The following is an 8,476-nucleotide window of genomic DNA, read 5'->3' on the forward strand; positions in this document are numbered from 1 at the left end:
CCAGAATCCACTCACGAGGGATCCAAGCACTCACCAGACACCTGCTGGGCAGAATCACAGACGTCACCCAGAGTCCAACTTAGCCATATGAAAGGACTTCAATACAAGAGGCAGGAAAGGCTGGAAAGGTCAAACCTCAGCACTTTGAAGGAGCAACTCAGTGAGAAATGAACTTTCAGGGGCATTTCTGTGTTGTGGCTAAGAGTTTTTCAAGTGGTGAACCATCCCTGCTTCCAAAAAAGAGCCCATAAATCACTCAAAAATCACCATCATGGGAGAGAGAAAATATGAAAAGAAAGGTAAAAATTAAAATAGGGCAAAGGGATAGGATGTTAGGTACAAGGAAAACATCAGTCTTTCTAGAGAAGTTAACAAAGTCAGACATAAAGAAACAAAGCAGAATGAAGAGAGTGGAGGAAGAGTAAAGGTATTACTGCTGTGGCCAGCACTGCACTATTGTCAGATTTGCAAGAAGGAAGAGAGCAGGAGCAGCACAAAAGTAGGTCAGGGAGTGAAGGATATGGGAAATTTAGGCTATTTGAAAGAGGCATATCTGAGGATCATGACCAGATAGAGGTGGGATGGGATGGTGGAAGAAGAGATAATAGGAAGAGGAATGAAAGGAGCAGGAGAGGAGGTACCCAGGCACCAGAGGGATCATTTCTACCAGCAAAAATGTATTAAATAGCCCTGTATGGGCATCTGAGGTTTTGTGCAGTGGGTGTGGGAGATTTTTTTTATGCTTACCATGAGATGCTGATGTATAGATCAATTTTCCTCAAGCCAGGTCAAGATGTCCTGGTTGAAACCACTGCCTGAGTGCCTGGTCTGTCTGTCCTCTGGTGGATCCCATAATAACTTGGAGAAGTGAAGGCAGGGAAATGGAGCAAAAGTGCTTGGAAGCAGTCAAGAAAATGAAGTGAGATTGGAAGAACAGAACTCCCCATGGAGGGTACTGACTTTGTACAAAAATAATGGGCAAAGTCAGAAAGGTGAGATTTGATGAGGACAGAGACATCAGGTCAGTGAGATGAAGGCTATAATTGAATACAGTGAGGTGGCAGCAGAGGTAATTAGGGCTCAGTAAGCTGCTAAGGGCACAAATTAAATGAGAATAAAACAGAAGTTAAAGCACAAAGACAGTCAGCGTGCTGGTTTTCTTTGCCAATGGCAATCTGGCTGATGAAGATCAATTAATTGAATTCAAAGAGCTGGGATAAGCCAGACCTCCTGGGAAAACAGAGTTTGGGTTGTGAAGAGGAAGAATAGAGCTGGTGAAAGAAAACTGGGTGGTACAAAACAAAAGTAATTTGGGCTCAAAAGAAGATAAGAGGGAAATACCATGAAAGGAGAAATTGGGAGAGAGTGCTGGTAATGCAGGGAAGAAAACACTGAGAGAATTAAATTTTGAGAAGAATATCAAAGTGGGGAGGGAAACTGAAGAGTGGAAAGGAGACAAGAGCACTAACAGAAGTAGGAAGAATGAGGAGCACAGGTTCATCTGTGTTATTGTCTTGTTCTCAGATTGGAGTGGTGGGTAGTCACAGACCTCACCAAACACTCTCCTCTTATCAGTGGTTAATGCCCTGCCAATGAGCAGCACTCCATCCAACACAGGATTTCACCTGCTTTGCTCCTCCCTTCATGCTGAAACCATGAAGAAAGACAGAGTGGTCTTCCTGCTAAACCATGGAAATTATAACAGGGAAGCACTGCTAATAATTTTCAGTGCTTCCCTCTTTTCTACTCAATGCTGCTCGGGAAAGTCTGGCTTTGTGGTCAGAAATTTGGCTGCACTAGGCCATTCCCCAGCCTCTGCAGGCACATGGTGTTCTCAAAAAACAATTGATGCAGGGCACCAATCCTCCACCACCTGGTGCCAGGGAGGCTCTTAGGTTGGTGCTGGGGAGATCAAGGATGGAATCACTGCTGGACATTGTGGCTTGAGCCCCAACACAAGCCTGTCCAGGCTCTCCAGTGCTGTGTGAGGTGTCAGGCTTAGGGAGGCCTCACCTCAATCTTCCCCAATAAAAACTCAAGTTCTGCACTTTGTCAAAGCAGGCTCTAGAAAGAGGTAATCTTAGGGGGATGGAACTTGGGTCTTACAGGTGAGATGACTGAAAATAAGGAGGTGTAAAGAGATCTATCCCAGTCCACACCTATTGGGTCCCTCCCTCTCTCCCTCCCTCCCTACCTCTCTCTCTCCCTCCCTCCCTCCCTCTCTCCCTCCCTCCCTCCCTCTCTCCCTCCCTCCCTCCCTCTCTCCCTCCCTCCCTCCCTCCCTCTTCCTCCCTCTCTCTTCCTCCCTCTCCATTCCCTTCACAACTTCCTGGTCACTTCCTCTCCTACAGTCTCCCAGTTCCTGCAGGTTTTCCCAGTTAAGTGAGGCTTGGTGCTGTCTGGGAAGGAGCAGTTCTCCCTCCCAGGGTTCTCTCTGACCCAAGGTGGACCCTCCTGGACAAGGGGATGAAGTTGTCTTTCTCCCTGCTGCTGCACAGCTCTCTGTACTTTACCTTCAACACCTAAAAATAGCTAAATGCAGGATTGATACCCAAGGTTCTTGGGCTCATGTTAATTAGATTTGCAGCCTGGAAAGTGGTGAGATTTTTCACAATCCTGATTCAAACAGAGATAAAATATCCCTTGAGAAAGATAGTTCTCCTGGACTGTCCACCCAAGAGGTACAGCAAATTGAACTGACCCTAATTTAACCAAAGACTGATGGTGGCTATGGACCAAATACAGAGTGAATAAAGCAAAACCTGACAAACCTGATGGAGAGCTTTTCATTGTAAGTTCCTGAGAGGACGCAGAGAAGGTTTGTTTTAAAACCAGTTATGTAGGAGTATGAGATTCTTGCCCACTGTGGAAAAGTAGGTAACAGTGATGAAAAAAGTAATTTGCCACTTGAACAGTTTATATCTCAGGCAGTTCATAATAGGGAGAGAGATGAGGACAAATGGACACCTATGGGTGTCATTTTGAGAAAGAGAGCTGGTTACTGCTGCACCTGGCCACCTTCATAAAGCACTCCTGGATAAACTGATTAAGAGCTTCACTGTTGGTACCTGATGTTCATATTACTATTATTTAATTTTTGAGTCAAATGGGCTGATCTATAGAATGGTGACAAACTGTTCATTATATGGATCCTGGTAACATAAAAATAATCAAGGTAGGATGAAGCTCTGTACATAGAGAGAGGATAAATCTTGCCCAAAGAGTTTCCAAAACCAGAAATTATTTTCCCTTTTTTTTTTTCACTTTTTCTTTTTCTGTTTTGCAGGCTAGGAATGCTGACACAGACATGATTAAGCACTAAACTATTTGTTAAATGGCAGAAAGCCCCCTCAGTGACAATCAGGTAAGGTAGAAATAAAAAGAGGAAAAGGATAAGAACTTCCCTGAGTAAAATGCCAAATCAAAGCAGGCATTGCTGCTGTTCATTTGGCCAGGAGTGCATGGCCACTGTTAAATTTTTTGGCTCAGAAATTGCAGTGATGACCAAAACTAGCAGGGCTGGTACTTGCTACTTCTCCTGACCCCCAGAGCCTTTCCATGGACTCCGAACACAGGCTCATCCCTGAACTCCCAACCTGACCCAACAAGACTTTTGTAATCCTGGTTGATTTTTGACCACTATAGACCAGAAAACCTGATTATATCTGGCTTTTTCTCCTCAAAAACCAGTTTGGTTTCTAGTACTACTTTGATTAGGCTGATACAAGTATGCAATCAGTTCAATTTATATTCCTAAACAGACAGAAGTTCTCTGACTGGAGTCTGTGTTTTCTGTCTGATTGCTTTTCATTTCACACTTCTTTGTTTTAATTACGTTTTAAGATTAAATAGGAAGATTGTAGTTAGTTGCACTCCATGGATATTGTACAGATTCAAGAGTCAAAGGAAAAGGAAAGGAAAAAAGACAACTAATACCTCATTGTTGCTGTAGTTCCTATTACATGAGTAGTCAAGTGCACAGTGAGTTTTAATAGAAATTTGCCTTGATTGTGATTAAATGAAGAATATACTGAATGAATTCATCAGCTAAAAACTACAGGCTTTTAATTTTTTTACCTGTATTGAGCCTAAAAAAGCTGATCCTGCTGAATTTTCTCAACATCACTGATTGCAACCAATTGCAAGATGGATGGTGTGGATTTAAAACATCAGCGTGTTGCAGCAACTGGCCATGTGTTTCTTAGACAGCTCAACAAGGAGACGATGGGGAAGAAAGGGACACATTGTGGATTTTATTATTCCTTTCACTAAGGCCATAAAAATCCTGCTTGGCTGGATCATAAGGTCTATTTAAAAATTAATAAATAACAGAAAGAAAACAAAAGAGCTATGAGTAGTTTTAGTATTATTTAATATAAATATTATTTTAATTATTATAAATATTAATAAATAATATTTTTGGAAAAGCTGTTGCTTTCCTTTATTCTCAATAGTGAGAATTGAGAAGCAGTGAGAAGGATTTTCACACAATCAGTGTGGTTCAAACAGTCCCCCTGCTCCCTTTTTAATTACCCTCTGGTACAGTTTCAAGACAGATTCTTCCCAGAACAGCCAGTAGCATTGTGAATGGTGCTTTCACAGTTGAGCTGGTGAGGAATAGAATGAATCACAGAACATGGAATAGCTGAGGGAATTTATAATGTTATATTGCACCTCACACAGCTCTTACAATACAGCCCTTATATTTTATTTGCTCTGCTGCTATAAAAAACCCAGTACCTGCATCTACTAGGGTTTCCAAAGTCCAGAGGAAGACAGGGAGGTGCTCAGGAGGAAGCAAGAATGGGTTTCATGCCAGTGGTTGTACAGGGAGCTTTATGATCAGAAAGCCCTGTGAAATTCTACAGAAAGCAAGCAGATTTCTGTGCATCAGGATTTAATCCTGGAATGATTCAAAGTCAGGCTGGATGGGTCTCTGAGCAACCTGGTGTAGGTGAAGACATCCCTGCTTGTTGCAGGGAGGTTGGACTGGAAGACTTTTAAAGATTCCTTCCAAAAATTATTCTATAGTTTTATGATTCTTTAACTGCACCTTCATATGTTTTTTTTTCATGTATGTCTGTCTAAATGATGCACAAAGAGGGAGAGCTATGGCTGTGATTTACTAATTCCTTTACATTTGGATTTGTAATCTTGAAAATTTCTGACACCTCTTTCATGTTAGGAAATAGAAAAAAATCACAATGTCTTCTTTCTGCTTTTCTTTAGGCACAAAGATATTTAATAATGGGAGATAAATAAACTAATCAAAACACTTTAAAAACCCATGAGAAACTAAATGAAGAAGAGGAATAATACCAACAGCTCTTCCTTGTCCATACCTTTGCTGATTGTTAAATCATTTCTCAGACAGCAAACGCATTTGCATTTTTTTAAGAGCATGATCCTGCTTATAACTAACTGGGCATTAACCTGTTCACAATTAACTGAGCATTAGCATCACTGACCATGAAGGTCAGCAGTCTGTAAGCAGCAAGGATCCTGAGAGTGCTCCAAATTAATTGAAATATCAATAACTTAAGTGATGAGGGCCTCACTGCAAAATCTAATGAGGGTGTTTATTTACTTGTACTTCCCTGGCTTGATGGAGAATGTCTCCTTTGACTATCAGAGAAGCAATTACACTTTGCTACTGAAGCCCAACCACAGACACCCAGTGACTTCTGGATTTCTCTGGAGGTGTTAAATTCCTCTCCTCTTTTCAAAAATAATGAACAATTAGTAGATGGTATAAAATGGCAACTCTGTGGCTGAGGAGGGAAATGAAGTGTCAGCACAAAATACACAATTATATCAAGCTAGAAAAAAATCAAATACATCTTCTGAGCTTTATGAAGAATATGGTGCACTAAACATGAAACAATAAGATTTCTTTTTTTATTCCACCCCATTCAGCTTCTCATACCATCCATATTCCTCAGAATCTGAGTGGGAATATGAAAGGTCATTTTGTGAATGGAAATTAAGATGAGCCTTCTGCACAAAAATTCAGTGATGTGGCCATTCTTTGGGGCCCTGTGAGGGTCCCCAGAAGAGAGAATTGATGTCCTGTTCTGCAGTGCTTGAAGAGGGTATTCTTGACTTTCTACTCTCTCTACAAAGAAAGTTTAGTAATTTAGGGTGATGGCAATTCCTTATTCTCATGCCCACAAGAGTGATGTACTCACAGTAACCCAACAGTTTTGTTCTGTACTAGCCAAAAAATTCAAATCTTTCAAAATCTTATTTTTAATCAGTTCTAGAGGTTTTAGAGACACTTCTGCAGAACACTACTGGCTCCCTGTTCAGAATAAGTGAGAGGAAAGCAGCACTCCCCACATCTCAGCCTTAAAAAAAGACACACAAAAAATGAAATGCCTGACATTTTCTCATACCTTATTAGCAATCATAGATCCAGGGCAACCAGTCTATATACTCTTACACTAAGGAGTTGTTTCCTAATATTATTGGTTTATTGCTGTTTTTTTCACCTGTAAACTGTTGCCCAGCACTAAACCAAATAGAAAAGCATAACTGCACTTTAAAAATGCCAAATTGTACAATGGAGGGACCTTTCCAACTCTCACCAAGATGCAGGTGAGGCCTTCCAGAACACACTCCATCAGATCTGACAAACAGTGTGACTCATGGCTAATGAAGAGATATTGGCAGAGATGAGTAAATTCACCAAAAAAAGAGAGGCAGTTGCTAGAATAGACATCAGGTTTACAAAGCCTAACAAGTTTCATGGTATTTTAAAGCCTTTTTTTTTGTTGTTGAGTAACAAGGAAAACCAATCACAGGCAAAATCCCCATTGATGTAAAGTTGCCAACTCTCCCTATTCCATTGCACCAAGGACACAAAGAGCTCCCAGTCCATAGACACCAGTCCAAACTGGAGCACCAGTCACTGATAAATTATCAACCCTCCATATTTAGATTTCCAACAGGGCACATGCCAAGGGAAGCTCCTTTGCTGTCCTTAGTTCACTGCAGGAAGGAACAGAGTGCTCGACTGCAGTGAGGAACATCCCTCTGTGGTTCTGTGCTGTGCATTTAAAACACAAACACTGCTCAAACAAATGGGCTCCATTTAATTAAATCAATAGCCCAAGCAAATTACTTTTTCAAGTGTAAATTTTATTAAGCATTATTTTACATTACTGGGAGTCTATTGCCAGGACAAAGAACTAGGCAAGGTAGTGAACTAAACACAACGCTCTGATCCTTCTGGGAATTAGTTTTCCTGCTTATCCAACATGCTGGCACTCAGCCTATTGCTCCACTGAGTGCTTTATACAGCATCATCTCCTGGTTTACCTAAATTAATATGAAACATAATCATTAATGAGATGCATTCCACTTGGAATTTTATTTATATTAGAAGTGGAAAAAGAAAGGGAAGGGAAGGGAAGGGAAGGGAAGGGAAGGGAAGGGAAGGGAAGGGAAGGGAAGGGAAGGGAAGGGAAGGGAAGGGAAGGGAAGGGAAGGGAAGGGAAGGGAAGGGAAGGGAAGGGAAGGGAAGGGAAGGAAGGAAGGGAAGGGAAGGGAAGGGAAGGGAAGGGAAGGGAAGGGAAGGGAAGGGAAGGGAAGGGAAGGGAAGGGAAGGGAAGGGAAGGGAAGGGAAGGGAAGGGAAGGGAAGGGAAGGGAAGGGAAGGGAAGGGAAGGGAAGGGAAGGGAAGGGAAGGGAAGGGAAGGGAAGGGAAGGGAAGGGAAGGGAAGGGAAGGGAAGGGAAATGAGAACTCAGCTGTGGAGGCCTAGAGGGGGAATGAAAACACTCAGTAATAACCTTTCTGCAAGACATTGGGGGGCAGACAAATTTGAGCAGAAAGGATTTCTTGAGGATGGTGAGTATTTCCTTTAAAATAACCTGCTCGTGTTAACTTCTATAAATTTATCAGCCACACATTTTTTCTCAGAAGATAAAACAAGGAAGATAAATTGCCTTGACAGGTGATTGCTTTCCTGACTTAAGAGTAAGGAATCACAACTTCTTGTATTTCTCAGCCCTAAATCCTGCTTAAGAGTTTTGTGTGTGTCATCAAGCTGTGTGGGTATAGGCAATGGGCACACATTTCAGATATTCCACAGTTTCCAAGCAATCACTTTAGAAGGTATTGCTAAGGTGTCCAGAGCTTGGGGAAGGAGCTCTAACTGCAAGGCTAACACAGGAGGGGACAGTCTGACATTGCCCCTGCCAAGCAGCCCCAAGACCAGAATGGTGAGCTGAAATCCCCATCCTGTCAGCATCATCTCCTGCTGCAATACCACTCCTGTGCATTCAGGTCACCTGCTGAACATACTGCCAGTGCTACATTCATTCCTTTTGAATCCTTCTGAATGCAGGAGGTGGGACAAGCTGAAGTTCTGGGAAAAACATCACAGCCAAGAAACTGGTGGTAGTAGTTAAATCCTGATGGCAACAGCACCGTCCTCTTTGCCATGGGAGCCACAAGAGGTCTTGGAAGAGGGGA

Source organism: Pseudopodoces humilis, chromosome 1 (genome assembly GCF_049639895.1).
Source record: "Pseudopodoces humilis isolate 2021_Gansu_Grassland_sample_001 chromosome 1, ASM4963989v1, whole genome shotgun sequence".
In the NCBI taxonomy this organism is placed as follows: Eukaryota; Metazoa; Chordata; class Aves; order Passeriformes; family Paridae; genus Pseudopodoces; species Pseudopodoces humilis.